General features: G+C 44.6%; 1 protein-coding gene across 3 annotated transcripts in view; it reads right to left on the bottom strand.

Moving 5' to 3' along the window:
* WDR37 (WD repeat domain 37) overlaps positions 1 to 16,756 on the bottom strand; it is a 238,826-nt gene that overhangs the window by 139,578 nt on the left and 82,492 nt on the right. The gene's annotated exons all lie outside the window — the stretch shown is intronic.

The following is a 16,756-nucleotide window of genomic DNA, read 5'->3' as shown; positions in this document are numbered from 1 at the left end:
CGATTCAATTAGGTATAAACAGTTGATTCACATGGACAGAAGACTGTTGTCTTTGCAGCTTCCTTTACAAGAGCTTCTCCATGGCGTTTTGTAATGCATTTACGTGACTTCAACAACACCATTTTGTCAAAAAGGAGCAGTTCTCCTTCCTCCGATCACTGAAGGAGAACAGACTCTCTAAGGCGATGCAATTGCTCTCTTGGAACTCAGAGACAATTACAGTTTTCTAGCACAAAATGCTCCCTAGGGATACCACTCAGGTAGCAGTGAAACCACTATGGCACATATTTGAGAGAAAATTGAGAAAGAAAGTGTCTGAGTATAAATGTGTGCTATCGGAATAGCACTGTGCACGCTTTCACGTGGATATTCTGTTAGTACCTAAAGGAGGTATTACCAAACACAAAAGTAACCAGCACATTCATAAAACCACTTGCTCTACGCAGCCTTGAGAAAAAGGACATGGGCCGGGTCTGCGAGAAGCAAATTTGATTGGTCAAAATGATGTAAAATTCCGTAATATTTTGTCCAAGTGCTGTTAAGCAGAAGGGTTTTGAAAGTGCCAAAAAGGCGATTTATGTTCTGAAGTGTTCAAGTATATAATTGTATTGAAATAAAAGAGATTTTAAAGGTTGGAGAATTTTTTTTCGGATGTTTACCACCATTAATGCAGTTTCTTTCACACCACTTTATTTAGCGAGTTACATTAGCTATAGACAGATCCAACGGAGGGTTCAATGGACGGGCGCCCTCTATAGACGCTGCCATAGCTGGGGGGCGTCCGCTTCATTCGGGTTGTAGTCCATGGGCTGGACCCCAGATTATAGTAGTGGAGCAGCTTAACTTAGATATTTATAAGGATTGTGCATTTTGTGATAAAAGCAACACACTTGCCACACATAAAGACACTTATAATATGAACAGATTTGGATATTGGGCCACCTCACATTTTGCCCATGGTGGCTATAGCAGCCATTTTCCAAAATGGCCACCAGCAGTCACTTTTATTTTCTATATATGATGTACTGGGGAAGACAGTGGGTCGACCGTGGATGCTAATGTGCGTTTAAAAGTCCAAGACTGTTTAGGGAGTGCCTATTATTTCATTTGGTACCACAATAGATAACTATAATTGAATTAGTTAGTATAAATAGGTTTGCGACACGGCATCTGGTGAGATTCCAAATGGATATTAATTGTGAAAATCATGCACATTGATGAAAAACGGGGATTTTCATTTTCTTGGTCCACTTTTCCTGAAAAGCAAGTACCAATGTAATAATAACATAAATGAACAAAGAAAGAAATCCATGCGGTGCCCATTATATTACAAGTCATTCTTTTCCGATTGCACTTTTGGTGTCTCGCCATTTCGTTACGTTGTTATTTTTTTGTTATTATAACTTGTTATAACTTGTTATAACGTTGTTATAACTGCCGCTGTGGATAATATAGACCACAACCCCAGTGCAACTACAGCAAAAGAGTCATTCCATGGTACTTCCATATCCATTTTTCAGCACCCCTCTTATACTGGTGAAGGTGTGGATCGAAGTGTTGTCATCAATGAAGGATTCGTAAATGCAAGCTCCAAGACAATCGGCCACTTGCCACAGTACTACACCGATGTTCCCCCTGTCACCAGCAATGCTAAGATGTCCTCTGTCCCAGCTGCTAGATTAGCATCACTGAACCGAAGTGACTCCAGCCAGTTGCGGAAACATACAGAAGATGAAAATGTGTGGCTACACAATACAAAACAAGTCCTGGAAGACGAGAATGAGACACACGATAGCACATCTTGGGCTGCATTTCATGCCAGTCGCCAGCCACCAGAAGCTCGAGTCGTCTGCCACAATGCTCTGCTACCATTGTTTCTGGACAGTGCTCACACAGTTGCAATGATCCGGCATTCAATGGATGTTGTGACGAAAGCCGTGCAGCATCTGAATCCTGGGCAGATACCAGTTGTTGCCTTTTATCAGCCGTTATTTGCCTTAGCCAAGCAAATTCAGTGGACGTGGCCGGAGGACTATGGCGAAGATAAGTTGGTAGTGATGTTTGGGGGACTCCACATCGAGATGGCAGCTCTGAAGACATTGGGGGACTGGCTGCAAGGGAGTGGCTGGGTGAATGCCCTTGTGCAAGCTGAGATTACAACGCCAGGGACAGCTGACTCATTCCTGCGAGCAGTGCACGTCGCTCGAACAAGGAGAGTTCACCAAATCACCGCAGCAGCATTATACATCTTGCAACATCGTGCCTATGACCATTACTGTACGAGAAAAGCAGACGATGCACAAGATATCCTGAACTTCGATGATTTGGTGCCGTCAGAAAGAAGGCATTCCACAGTTTAAGTACTGGGCAACTGTACTGGAACTAGAGGTTTTGGTTCTGGTCTTTGTGCGTTCTCTGCGACAAGCATCATTCGCGATGTATCTTGATGCCCTGACAGAATTGGCCTCCTGGTTTCATGCTTTAGACCACACTAATTATGCCAGGTGGATCCCTGTTCACCTGAGGGACATGGCTGAACTTCCAACAAAGCACCCACATGTAGCCAGGAAATTCCAGGAAGGTAGTTTCACTGTGCAGAAGACGAAGAAAGTGTTTTCTACCATCGCAATTGACCAGGCACATGAACAAAATAATGCCTGCATCAAAGGAGATGGTGGAGCAGTTGGCCTCACTGATAACCCCAGTGCCCTGCGCCGGTGGATGATTGCGGGGCCAGAAGTTGCCCGGATCATAGAAGAATTCCAACTTGAGAATGAGAACTGGAGGAGGCTAGTGGACACTCGTCATCATGACCAGACACCAAGCGTGCAGACTGCATTCACCAAAGATGTCCAATCTCTTGTCAGCGTCATGGAAGAGCTTGGCAACCCCTTTGAGGAATAAAGTATGGATCTGGTTGTCCTTGATACAAAGGACATCGCAGCCCCCGTTGCAGTTCAGGCAGTTCAGAATGTTAAGAGGATTGGCCAAGAGCAGTTCCAGGCTTTTACCAAAGAATGTCTGGTGGAAAGAACCAAGCCTATTTATGACACCATTCATCTAAACAACCTGAAGGTGTTCAGTAAGTCGGCTCCCAGAAGTGTCAGCAAGGGGAAACAGCAGGTAGTCTCACTCAAGAATGACTTACAACTTTTCTCTCGGCTGTACATAAGCTGTCAGACGAGAGACGGAAACCTTGATGAATTCTTTCGACATGAGAATCAGGCATGTCCTCCGTCACTCTCTGATGGAGGAAGTCTCCACCTTGGTACGAAAAGTGATCTACTCACATGCCTGGAAGCCATCTCTGATGTCCAGTCTGACCGTCCTGCTGCCACGAGCATAGTTCTTGATGGAGCTGTCATCGTTCAGATGCTGAAGCCAGCTGCAGCCAAGAACTTCGATGAATATGCTCAACAGATATTCATTCCATATATGTCTACAAAGCTTCAAACTGCATCTCGCCTGGACTTGGTGTGGGACAGCTACCATGCAAATTCTCTGAAAGCAAGTGCAAGAGCAAAGCGTGGGACAGGAGTGCGAAGACGTGTGATGGCTGGAACAACCATACCGAGAAACTGGCAGAACTTTCTCAGATTAGATAGCAACAAGGTAGATCTGTTCAATTTTCTCTCTGAAGTTCTGTATAAGTGGTTTGATAACGACAACAAACAACTGGTCATTACTAATGGGGAAGCCATTCTCAGCAAGCCAGCGCTATCAGATGTAGCATCACTCACCCCATGCAACCATGAAGAAGCAGATAGTCGCATGATGTTGCATGCAGCCCATGCAGTCAGGCACGGCCACCATAAAAGTGATTCGGACAGTAGACACTGACGTTGTGGTGTTGGCCGTCTCAGTAGCCCTGGGGTTTGCATCAGAAGATGAACTGTGGTTAGCATTCGGAACTGCCAAGTCTTTTCGGTACCTGGCAGCCCACGAAATAGCAGCTGTACTAGGACCAGAGAAATCACAGGCATTGCCAATGTTCCATGCCCTGACTGGATGCGATACAGTGTCGAGTTTCGCAGGGCATGGTAATAAAAGTGCCTGGGCAATCTGGAGCTCGTTACCAGAACTCACAGCTGCACTACTAAAGCTATCTTCTGCGCCAAGTGATATACCAGAAGATGTCATGTGCACCATCAAAAGGTTTGTTATCCTGCTCTACGACAGAACCAGTACATGCATGGACATTGACAAGGCAAGAAAGAAACTCTTTGCAAAGAAGAACAAAGTTCATCCGATTCCACCAACCAAGGCAGCGCTGGAGGAGCATGTCAAGAGAGCTGCCTACCAGGGAGGTCATGTATGGGGCCAGACACTGGTATCAGCACCAGACCTACCTCCACCGACCAGCTGGGGCTGGGTCAAGACTGAGGGTGGGATGTACGAGCCATATTGGACAAAACTACCTGAGGCGGCCAACACCTGTTATGAGCTAATCTCATGCAAGTGCAAGAAAGGTTGTGTGAGCCGATGCAAATGCAAAAAGGCTGCACTTGAATGCACTGCTCTGTGTTTGTGTGAAGGGGAGTGCTCACAAAATTGAGTTCCTGGGAATTGCGACAGCAACTTTGGCGGTATATCTGTAGAAGAAACAGACTTTGACAGAAACGTTTCATCTGATAAATGTTACAAATATCCATCAGTTTGTTCCTCAACATGCAATTGCTTTAGTTACTAGTACTAGGGCATGCCCGTACTATATATATATCTAAAATTATATCCCCCCCCTCTATTTACATGAAATGGTTTGGTCCATTCGCAAAGCCAAAGCGAACGGCTTGCGAGTACGGTGACAATCCCCCCCCTCTATTTACATGAAATGGTTTGGTCCAAAGCGAACGGCTTGCGAGTACGGTGACAATCCCCCCCCCCCCTCTATTTACATGAAATGGTTTGGTCCAAAGCGAACGGCTTGCGAGTACGGTGACAATCCCCCCCCTCTATTTACATGAAATGGTTTGGTCCAAAGCGAACGGCTTGCGGAGTTTGGTAAATAAATCGCCATAGCTCGGTAACTACTTCTCCGATTAATATGAAACCTTGAAAAGGCACATCCTCGGGTCCCCAGCAATATACCTGGCAAGTTTCAAGTATATCGGACCCGTGGTTGTCGAGAAACAGCGGTCACAGACAAACATACAGACATACATACACACAGAGATTACTGGAATTATAGATAGATGTCATGGCTATGTTTATGTTTATGTATGATCCTTTCAATTTTAACAATTTTGAATAAATTGTAATTCTAATGACTGATATTTCATTTAAAACAATGACAATGTTGAACTATACAACAATGTTGCAACAAGGCTGCACTTGAATGCACTGCTCTGTGTTTGTGTGAAGGGGAGTGCTCACAAAATTGAGTTCCTGGGAATTGCGACAGCAACTTTGGCGGTATATCTGTAGAAGAAACAGACTTTGACAGAAACGTTTCATCTGATAAATGTTACAAATATCCATCAGTTTGTTCCTCAACATGCAATTGCTTTAGTTACTAGTACTAGGGCATGCCCGTACTATATATATATCTAAAATTATATCCCCCCCCCTCTATTTACATGAAATGGTTTGGTCCATTCGCAAAGCCAAAGCGAACGGCTTGCGAGTACGGTGACAATCCCCCCCCTCTATTTACATGAAATGGTTTGGTCCAAAGCGAACGGCTTGCGAGTACGGTGACAATCCCCCCCCCTCTATTTACATGAAATGGTTTGGTCCAAAGCGAACGGCTTGCGAGTACGGTGACAATCCCCCCCCTCTATTTACATGAAATGGTTTGGTCCAAAGCGAACGGCTTGCGGAGTTTGGTAAATAAATCGCCATAGCTCGGTAACTACTTCTCCGATTAATATGAAACCTTGAAAAGGCACATCCTCGGGTCCCCAGCAATATACCTGGCAAGTTTCAAGTATATCGGACCCGTGGTTGTCGAGAAACAGCGGTCACAGACAAACATACAGACATACATACACACAGAGATTACTGGAATTATAGATAGATGTCATGGCTATGTTTATGTTTATGTATGATCCTTTCAATTTTAACAATTTTGAATAAATTGTAATTCTAATGACTGATATTTCATTTAAAACAATGACAATGTTGAACTATACAACAATGTTGCTTGTAACCTCAGAAATCATAAAATATATGCATAATAATGAGACATCTTCTACAGATTGTTTGTTGTTATTTTATCCAATAACTATTATAACAATCATGTAAGTGCCCCTAATTACTTGACAATCACTTTGCACAATAATGCAAAAGCTTAGAATGCCAAATATACTCAATTGTTGTCAGCTAGTTCCTCTGATATTGGCAGGTCTGCACACACAGAATTTCCGAATTTAGTTCCGATTAATTAGCATAAGCGCCATTTTGGAAATTGACAACCATTGGTGCCCAGGCCCAAATTTGAGATGGCCCAATATCTACATCTGTTTGTAATATGTCAGTCTGTGTACCAATATGTAATTTTGTAATATGTGTACCAATTTTGGTGCTTTTATCACAATTTGCACAATGGTTTTGCTAAGCTGCCCCACTATAGCCAATCGGTACCAACCAGAGGTACCAGATAAAAAATATACTTTTATTAAAGCTTATTATCTGTCCTTTTCAAGTAACTTTGCTGGACCACTATAGCTTGTAGCTTTTTTCGGAAAATTGCTGTCAAACAGACGTACTGTCAAGCAAGATTTGAAAGCAACGGCTTGGAGATGTGCGCTTGATAACACACTCTAATATCTCAAATAGGACACAAAACATAACTTTACAAGTCACAAATTCATGTATTTATTACACAATTAAGCATCATAAATCCATGTAAATAAGAAAATCCACAGTTTCACATGTCAAACAGAAAGCTGACTTGTAAACATCGTACCTGTACATGTACATGATCATCTACATTAAAAATCTTAATTGTTTGAGTGGCCAAGTTACACTTGTCAATGTATGTTCATAAGGCATTCAAATATACTTGTACAGTGTGTAGGTTTGATGTTTAGTCAACATCCTCATCATCATCAAGATCTTCCGCATCACTGGTATTCTGGTCTGAATCATCTTCATCAGCATCCATCATGTTGGTACAGTCTTGAAGTTTGCACTCAATTGTGCACTTTAGTCTATTAGACAGACACTGGCAGTTTGGTAGCTGACAAACACACCGGCATGTACAGGATATGAATTCCATGATGACCTGAGGTGCAGGAGAGCCAGTCATCCACAGAACATCAAATGTGCCATCCTCTCTTGCAGTCCATCCATGGTTGTCCTGGGGATCTGGTACATCTGGATCTGCTACCAGGCTACGTTGCCATATGGCACTTTGATAGTTGGCTCTCAAGGCATGTTGGTGAAGGCAGTCTTCACAGGGTGGTGTTTTTTTATGTTTTAATGTTTTTATAGCGATGTTTTTATGCTTAGCAGTTTTGACTTCTGCCATTTGTGCCTCGTCAGGCTGAAGTGGTGTGATTGCTGGAGGACTTCTTCTGTCGCCACAGTTGTAATTGGGTGACACAAAGGGTTTAGGAGGAATAGAGCGTCTTCTGTCCTTCTGCATTCCTTCTCTGTTTGTGGGGAGCTGAGCTGTTAATACTTGTGGTTGTACAACAATCCCATTAACTCGATGTGATGTCCCTCCTCCACTGAGGGTTTCCTCCTGCCTGTCAATGTTGTCGTATGCCAACACAGTAGGAACCCCAGGATAGATATTTGATGGCAGCACAATATCATTTTCTGGTTGTGTTTGCAATTTCTGCAGACACAAAGCTGTGTCTATTTCCAACAATGTAGAATATGATATCCCATGACCTAGACGGTTCAGAATCTTTATGATCTCGACATTACCAGTCAGTGATTTTACTGTCCAAGGCAATAATATATGCTTTGATGTCTTTACTTTGCCTGAAGTTGTTCCATATATGAGATCTTGAGTGAATGACCACACCAATCTCTGAACACGAGTTGTGCTACTTGAGCTCTTTGTTTCACCAGTTAACAATTTTGTTAGAAACGCTTTGAGTGATGATGGGATGTCCACATATTTGTCATCTAGTTCATTTGGGCAAGGTGGCCAAGGCTGTTCATTTTTGGCTTCCTTTATTTCATTCCGCAAATGTAAAGCTGCTTTAGAGAGCCATGCCTCAATATCCTGATCATGCTTTGATTACATGTCAAGTTTCTCCTTCATGATCATATGTTCTTCTGCTAATTTTTGGAAGGGGGCTCATAAGGGGGCTTGGCATGGCGTAGCATAGGGTACGCGGTTGCTAACAAAATAGGTTTGGTGCAGGTGGAAGTGGAAACCGGGTACCCCCAGGTGCCAGGTGCCTTCAGGGAGGCATGGCCGTGCGCCTACGGCGCCCGGCGATATCGCCGAAAACAGGGTTTGTATCGTGTGCCTTCAGGTGCCAGGTGTCCAGGACCGCTCCACACGTATAGAGAAACACTTGAGAACGATTATCACGGACACTTTTCATGTACGATCGCGATGATAGTTGTGCTGGCGCAGACAGCTGGAGTTAAGTTTGGATCGGGACGCCCCCCAGTAATGGCGGACGCAAGAGCGCCGCCTATCGGCGAGGGGGCCTCATCGTCCTTATCGGATCGGTCTATACGTGCCTATAGTTTGTGTCCTTTATGACGTCTTTAGCAAGTTTCCTGTTTGGAATGATTTTTAATTTTGTTTGACTGTCAGACAGGCAGACAGAGTAAAAATAAAAAAAAATAAAAAATCGCACCCATGTCCGAAAAAAGTGGTTCAGTTTGGCATTTCTAATATGAAATAGGCAAAGCCGAGAAATGAACAAAACCCATTAGAATTACCCTTTAGAACCCGTTAAAATTACCCTTTACAACCCGTTGGAATTACCCGATGGAATTACCCATTAGAACCCGTTAAAATTACCCTTTACAACCCATTGGAATTACCCGATGGAATTACCCTAACATCAAAGGGGATCTCTCCAACTAAAGGGAAAACTTTATGCAGCTTGCATTCGAAGCACAACGTTGTATGACAGTGAAACCTGGGTGATCAAAGAGGTGGAGGAAAGGAGGTGTGAACAAAATGAAATGAGAATGGTGAGAGGGATGTGTAATGTGACACCAAATGGGGAATTAAGAGATGGGTTAGATCTAGAGAGCATTTGTGATGTTATGCATAGGGGTAGGTTGAGGTTGTTTGGACACGTGGAAAGACGAGAGAGACAGAGAGACAGAGAGACAGAGAGACAGAGAGAGAGAAAGACAGAGAGACAGGGAGACAGGGAGACAGGGAGACAGGGAGACAGGGAGACAGGGAGACAGGGAAAGAGACAGAGAGACAGAGAGACAGAGAGACAGAGGCCGTCCGAGGAAAGCATGAGATGAGTTGCTGAGATCATCTCAGAGTTAAAGGTCTAACGAGAGGGCTAGCAACGGATTGTGTAGCCATTCGTTGAATCACGGCTTACACATGCAAGCATGGAAATGGCTGTAAAACGATGATGATGGTGATCCATTTATAATTACCCTTTAGAACCCTTTAAAACTCAACACACTGGGTTAGAAAGGTTCTTCGTTTTCATTTTTGACGGCCAGACGGACATAGCCAAATACTGAAGCGGCTACTCGCTCCCATCTGCGCATGTGCGATCAGGACAAATTCAGAGCCAAAGTACTGCTAAACTACAAGTTTGTGTTCCGATTCATGTTCCAATTCGTGTTCGAAATACAACATTCAATTGAAATCAAGTTGTTCCTCGATCATAAACTGACATTTCCAGACAGACAGACAAGGTTAACCAATGGCTTAACCATGCTTTTCGCTTCGTGTATGTGGGGTAATAATCACATTTAGTGATGGGGCAGAAAGCCTGCAGTAAAAAGATAACAAAACTTTAACCACTTTTTCAAAAATAAATAAAAACACTGTGGACAAGTCAGAGAAAAAGTCCCTGTGGCAGAACAGCAAGGAGAATGAAAGGTCAACTGATCCCCCCCTTGTATTTTTGATAGTGAGTTGTGGATTCTTTTATATTAAACGTCGAGGAAAGCATCTTTGCTTTTCTCAACGATTCCTCAACATGTACTCGAGTGCAAAAAAATGTTATAGCGGTGATGTTCACAAAATCAAATGCTGTACTACTCTTTCTTGGCCACTTGATGATAACGAAGGTCAAAGTTCGACGCCATTTCAGCATCTCCACTGTTCCATCGATGCTTCAGAGAGGACATGGAGCCCACCCCACCAATGCAGTCTGCACTCGAGTCGGATTATGGCCACATCCCGGCTCTGCTGCTAGATATCATCAAATTGATGTCGGAATGTCACAGGCACAAGCATTCAATGAATAGGTTATGTTTCTCGGTTTTGTTTTATATCAAGCAATTTAAGGACCTTGACCGACAGCAGTAAAAGTGAAATTTAGTGTACGATGCAAAATTATTTTGCAGGACTAGAAAGAACCCATATATTTTGTATCTCCATCGCCTGATTAGTTACCCACATGAGCAAATGGTTGATTATTTCAAGGCCTAGTACTTAAAGAATCGTTACAAAAGCAATCAATCATTAGAGAAGCAGTGAGGACATGCTGCAGAGTAAGAAATAACAAATGCTTTTAATTTGAATTAGATGCTGACTACTCAAAGCAACAGCCAGTTGTTGGATGATGTACCTCAAATAAAATAATTAAAGTCTGTGTATACCACGTTATTGAATGCACCGAGCCACAAAGCTGAGACTTGGAAGAGATGTATGTGAGATATACATAGATCTACGGAAAATGTGAGTTTCGAGACACTCAAAAGTTTCTTCCTACATGGTCAACAATCCATGACAAAGAGACCATTTTTTAAATGTTATGTTCTTGTAGATCAACCTTTTTGCCCAAATATATACTTCTAAATGATTTCAGTCGTTGTTGTTGGGATATCTAATCTAATCTAATTATGGGACTCTGTCTGAAGACAAACTCAGTGCTGCCAAAACAGCAAGGATTACACTGGGTGGTTTGCTGTTGACTTCCCAGTGGTAGTTAGGGAAAAAATTGTTTTATTTGTTCAGGCAATAGCTCACCTACTCTTCACATATTACACTGTGGGATCTTTAAAGTCTACCAAATAATGGTAAGTAACATACGGAACACAGTATAGCGTCCATCCGAGAGACAGCACACACATGGACTAATCACCTTGCCTGTGAAACACCAGGATGACAGTTTATGGCTGGGTCAGGATTCAATCCCGGGATAGAAAACTTGGAGGTGAGTGTGCAAACCTATATGCTATCCTACCAGGTTAGGGGTATACAAAATGCCTATAGAAAGTCTACACCCCCTATCAAAATTTACACTTTTTGTTGCCTTATAGCCTGGAATTAAAATGCATTAAATCAGACTTTTTCTACCTCTATTTACACATTGTTACGCACAACTTCCAAGTGATAAACAAATTCTACATATTTCAGAAAATTTGTTATAAATATAAAACGAGAATATGGATAAGTGTTCACCCCCCTAACTGTTCACATTAAAATCTTATCAGTGTTTGTACAAACTGCAAGATATCGTGGCAAAACAAATACGCCGTTGTGGTGGAAATATGTACCGAAGAGAAATGCAACATGGACTGTAGTTGCCCGGGGAGACACCAGTGTGTCCGTTTCATTTCATTTCATTTACAAAGCCCAGGACCGAGCAAAGCTAATGCAGGAAAGGTTTTTGATAGATCGCGCATGTAAAGCTTAATGTACAAGGACAGCAAATATCTTGTAAATATTTTCCTGCGTTTGTTTGTGCGTTGCTGTTTCACAGCCAAACCGTAGCACTTGGGGGCCCCAAATGTTGGGTTGGGTTTATGAACCTCAGAATCGAGGCAAGGTGCTAAGCTATCAAAACTGGCCTTGGCAGCTGTTTTGAAGCCACCAAAGGCTGCTATAAAGTGTAAATTGGGATGTGGATCAGGCAGTGCTGCAGCCGGCTCGCAGGCAAAAGGTAACCACCATGAGGGCAATAACTCCATAGCTTTCCAATGTCCAACACGTACCGAAACCCCTGCTGAGAATAGCTCACCCAGCTGGGCAGTGCCGGGTAACCTCTCTACCCCCCCACCCCTCTCCACCGTCCCACAGGCAGTGCCGGCCCTGCTTATATTGTATATTCAAAGGTAATAACTGCACATCGGATTTTAATGTGAAAAAATAAAAAATGTTTTTTCACATAAAACGGCTTTTTTGCGCGCAAAAAAATTATTTTGCTATTTTCGGAGAAAAAAAGAATTTCGCCCTTTTTCGGGAAAAAAAAATAAAATGCCCTTTTTGGTCGAAAATGTCTGGCAACGCTAAAAAAAATTAGGGAATTTTTCGAAATTTTAAACTGCGATCGAAATTTGTAACTGCGATCGAAATTTTTAACTGCGATCGATCTCAAAAACAAAACGTTGCGTCCACTTGTGTGCGTTGCGTCCCCAGCGTGTACAGCAGTGAGGCGGTGTACTACAGTGAGAAAGTGTACACAAAGTGTGAACAAGTCTCCTATCAAGATGAGTGCTGCTCTTCGTGACAAGTGGCTGAAGGAATTCAATGCTGGCGGCGATGGGGCCACCTTCAAGTACGTGTCGAGTGACACGGCTTTCTGTCGAGCTTGTGAAAAGACTTTCCGGGCGAAGCAGAAGTCTGAGCTGGCCCAACATGTCCGAGGAGACCGCCACAAGAGCAACTTGGCCTTGAAGAAGAAGAGGACGGTCACGCAAGCCACCATGGAGGACTTTGGTGGCGGAAAGAGGCACAAGTGCGACGTCGTGGCTCAGGAGCTGTGCCAGGCCATGCTGGCCGCTGGCATCCCATGGTCGAAATTGGAAAACCCTGCCCTCCAGTCGTTCCTGGAGAAGCACATCACTCTCCAGATCCCCGATGAAAGCTGGATTCGAAAGCACTACCTCGACAAGTGCTACGACGAGGCCTTGGTGGGGATCCGTGCCGACCTCGGACAGCAGCCCATCTGGCTGTCCGTCGACGAGACGACCGATTCGGCAGGTCGATATGTGGCCAACATCATCGCGGGACGCTTGTCCAAGGAGGGGTACTTTCGTCCCCACCTCGTCCAGTGCATGTTTCTGGAGAAGACCAACTCTGGGGAGATCGTGCGCGCAGTCAATGACACGCTGCGCTATCTTTGGCCTGATTTCAAGCCGGAGTGCCTCAAGGTCCTCGTCAGCGACGCCGCGGCCTATATGATCAAGGCCGGCCATGCCCTGAAGGAACTCTTCCCGGACTTGCTGCATGTGACTTGCGTTGCCCACGCGCTCCACCGTGTCTGCGAGACAGTCCGCGAAATGTTCAAGGACGTCAACGACCTGATTGCCACGACGAAGAAGGTGTTCGTCAAAGCCCCGTCGCGTGTTGTCTTTTGGAAGGAGCAGCAGCCCAATCTTTCTCTCCCCCCGGAGCCCATTCTGACTCGGTGGGGGACGTGGATCGACGCCGCGGTGTTTTACGCCGAGCACTTCGAGGCCGTCAAGGACATTGTGGACCAGCTGAACGATGACGCGATGGCAATCCGGAGTGCCAAGGACCTGTTTGGAAAGGCGGACATCAAGCTCAGTTTGGTCTTCTTAAATGCCCACGTGCCGTTCATCCCGAAGATCCTTAAGCAGCTGGAGGAGGCCGGCATGGAGCTGGCCAAGGCCTTCCAGCTCCTTGATCAGGCCAAGGAGGAGCTCGAAAAGATCCGAGGCTGCCGTAAGGAGATCCTGCTCACCAAGTTCAAGGCGGTGCTGCAGCGCAATCCCGACATTGGTGTGCTGAGGACAGTGGCTTTGATCCTGGATGGAGATCAGCACGGATCTGAGGTTGGTGTGCCGGCTGGAGTCAAGCTTGCTGACATCCCCCTCTTGAGGTACTGCCCCATCGTCAGCGTCGACGTGGAAAGGTCCTTCTCCGTCTACAGAAACGTCCTCACCGACCGCCGACACCGCCTCACCAAGGAGAACATTACCAAGATAATGATTTCAAACACCTACTTTAACCGTTCCTAAAAGGGTCTTGTCAATTTCTTCTAGTCCTCTACTTATCAAACAATGCGGTTGCAATAAAGGTACCTGAACGTCATTTTTTACCTGTTTACTAGCCCAGAGTGCTTAATGTTGTGCAGGAAAAAGCTTACCATTTTTTGTTCTTTTTTTGACTGATTTCTGAAAAACTTGGTAATAATAAAAAATGAATAAAACGAGGGAAAAAAATATTTCGGGATTTTTTCACATAAAAAAAAAAAATTCCCGCTTTTCAAAACATAAAAGGCCTATTTTCTTAACATAAAAATCCGTAGTCTAGTAATAACTGCACTAACAGTGAGCAAAATTACAAGGCCCATCCCTGCTCCTCATACCCATCTGGCCTGACCAAGAAACTCAAAATGATCCTTAACCACCGTTTTCAACCTACCCTCATATTTTGGGGTCCAATTTTATTCTCATTTACTTTCCTTCTCCCATACCATTATGTCCATTTATTATATATTCAATATATGCACAGCATACTTTATGTAGGCACCATTACATAGTCATAGACCTATATAATTATTGTTTAAGTGTACTCCATGATAAGTGTACTCTATAATGGCAATGGACTATTAATGCAGGAGCATTAACAACGCTGGATGTCTGCGCAACCCAAATATTGTCAAAAATAAAACAAATATTTCCTTTTTATTTATCTTTATAGAAGCGAGGCTCATGGAATGCAATGTAATGGATGCAGAATTGCCAGCTTCCTAAATCCTGTTATTTATACCAAGTTTGGCAGGGAATTTGAAACCCCATTCCCCAACTCCAATCCTGCCCAAGCAACCAATAGTGATGCTGCTCAATATCTGCAACCTAGCTGAGTCCTCCAATGTTGTTTCTGAAAGATGTTAAAAATGTCACCAATTATGTTCTCAATATTTCCTGTGAGTAAACAATGAAGATGTGCTCAATTGAAGTCCAAATTTATCGAACCACCATGGACTGCAATCAATACTTACGAGTGGTGCGCCACTGATAAAATCAATCTAAAGAAAGCCCGACTGCACAAGCTCCCACCCAAAAGCTAATAAATACAAAGCATTCCAAAAGTGCTCATGAAATGTGACCCCCACACCCAAAACCTCTCGCTCCTCCAAGCTCACAATCTCATTTCACGGTGAGATCGCCACACCACAACCTCCCCGTACAGTGAGTGATGTGACTGACGAGGCAGCTAAGGCAAAAAGCCCCTGAAACGTGGTGAGATGGGGGTTAAAAGGTTCTAAGCACACACAAGCATGTAATCAGAGCCAAAGTGGCAGATCTGCACCAGGTGACAACTCAGAAAGTGAGATTATGAAATGAATTGATGTCCAGGCTTACAGCAAACACTTGTACATGGCACCCTATTATAAGCAACTGTAGCACAGCAAGAATGCATGGACATGAATGCATAGGCATGAAGGTGCTGCTGCCGGGTGCCACGGTTCATGTCTTAGCTCCAGGTCAATTACCCCATTCACCCACCCCTAACTCCACCCACCCCTAATTCACCCACCCCTAACTATATTCAATTAATCTGAATGAAACTTTGATGTCTGAACGTATTATTATGTCGGTGGGGGTAGTGATATGTAGAGCCAGATAGATCTGTGTAGGTAACGTGCTTCGTCTGTCGCGGTAAGGAATCTGACCTGTAATAAGTTTCATGTTTCGGCGTTTTATCGGTTAAGAGTATACCTGTGAGCATACCAGGATGTTTGAGTGATAAGTAGCATAGGGATTAAAGAGTAGCGCCCCTGTGTGTCTCACCTGGTCAGCCAAACCTTTGTCCCTTATGGCAATGCACACCACTTAGACACTTAGTTGGGATCTTTATTGCAACACTAAATAACGCCCTTCCCTGACATGACTGTGAAAAACGAACAGGCAAAGAAACCAGGCCAGGACACCGCCGCATGGCCGCCGCCAATTACACCTCCGACAGGCCTATCTACCTCGGGTGCCACGCGCTATGACCACGGAACAGGGGACGAGAGTTGGGGTGGCGCGGTAGGCGTGAACCTCCAGCCGGCGAGTCAGTGGAGGGCACTGATTGGGTAGCGCGCCAAGGCTGACGTGATGTCACCAGCAAGGTTATTTAAGCGAGCGCCGAACGCCATTTTAGAGGGGGGGGGGGGGGGAGAGAGAGAGAGAGAGAGAGAGAGATGGTCTGGAGAGTCTCTTGCGGTTTGTGCTCTTGTTTGCGCAGCTAGCCCTTTTGGACAGCCGGCGCTTTGTCTTGTGCAGCCCGAGTGGAGTTCGCTTGCTGGCGCGTTTGCTTCGGGGGAGCTGACTGGGACGTGGCAGGCCGATCGTGTGGGAGGACCGGCCTCGCTTGGAGCCGCTGGCCTGCGTTGGACGCGTGGTGCTTGGTGCACGGACCTTGTGGTGCTCGGTGCTGTGGTGCTGGAGTGTGGGACCTTGTGGGTGCATCGGGGACGAACAAAGCCGCGTGTGGGCAGCGGAGACAAGACGACAAGAGCCAGATAAGCCCGAGCTCCGCGTTTACACTTTACATGACAAGACATTTTCTTTCGTGTTTATATTCCCTCGTCTTGTTTATGAAGTCGGTGTGTGGGTTCCCAAATTAGTTACTTTTATTTCATTGCCATCGCATTTCATTGTTTTGGGGTCCGTGAATAAATCTATATTTTTGTACATTCTGATTTGTGTTTGTCAAGTTCATTAATGCTCTTACAGG

The sequence above is a fragment of the Myxine glutinosa genome, chromosome 7, assembly GCF_964187855.1.
Source record: "Myxine glutinosa chromosome 7, kmMyxGlut1.1, whole genome shotgun sequence".
NCBI lineage: Eukaryota > Metazoa > Chordata > Myxini > Myxiniformes > Myxinidae > Myxine > Myxine glutinosa.
Note: the sequence above shows the minus strand (reverse complement) of the source record. Positions and strands in the feature narration are given on the sequence as shown.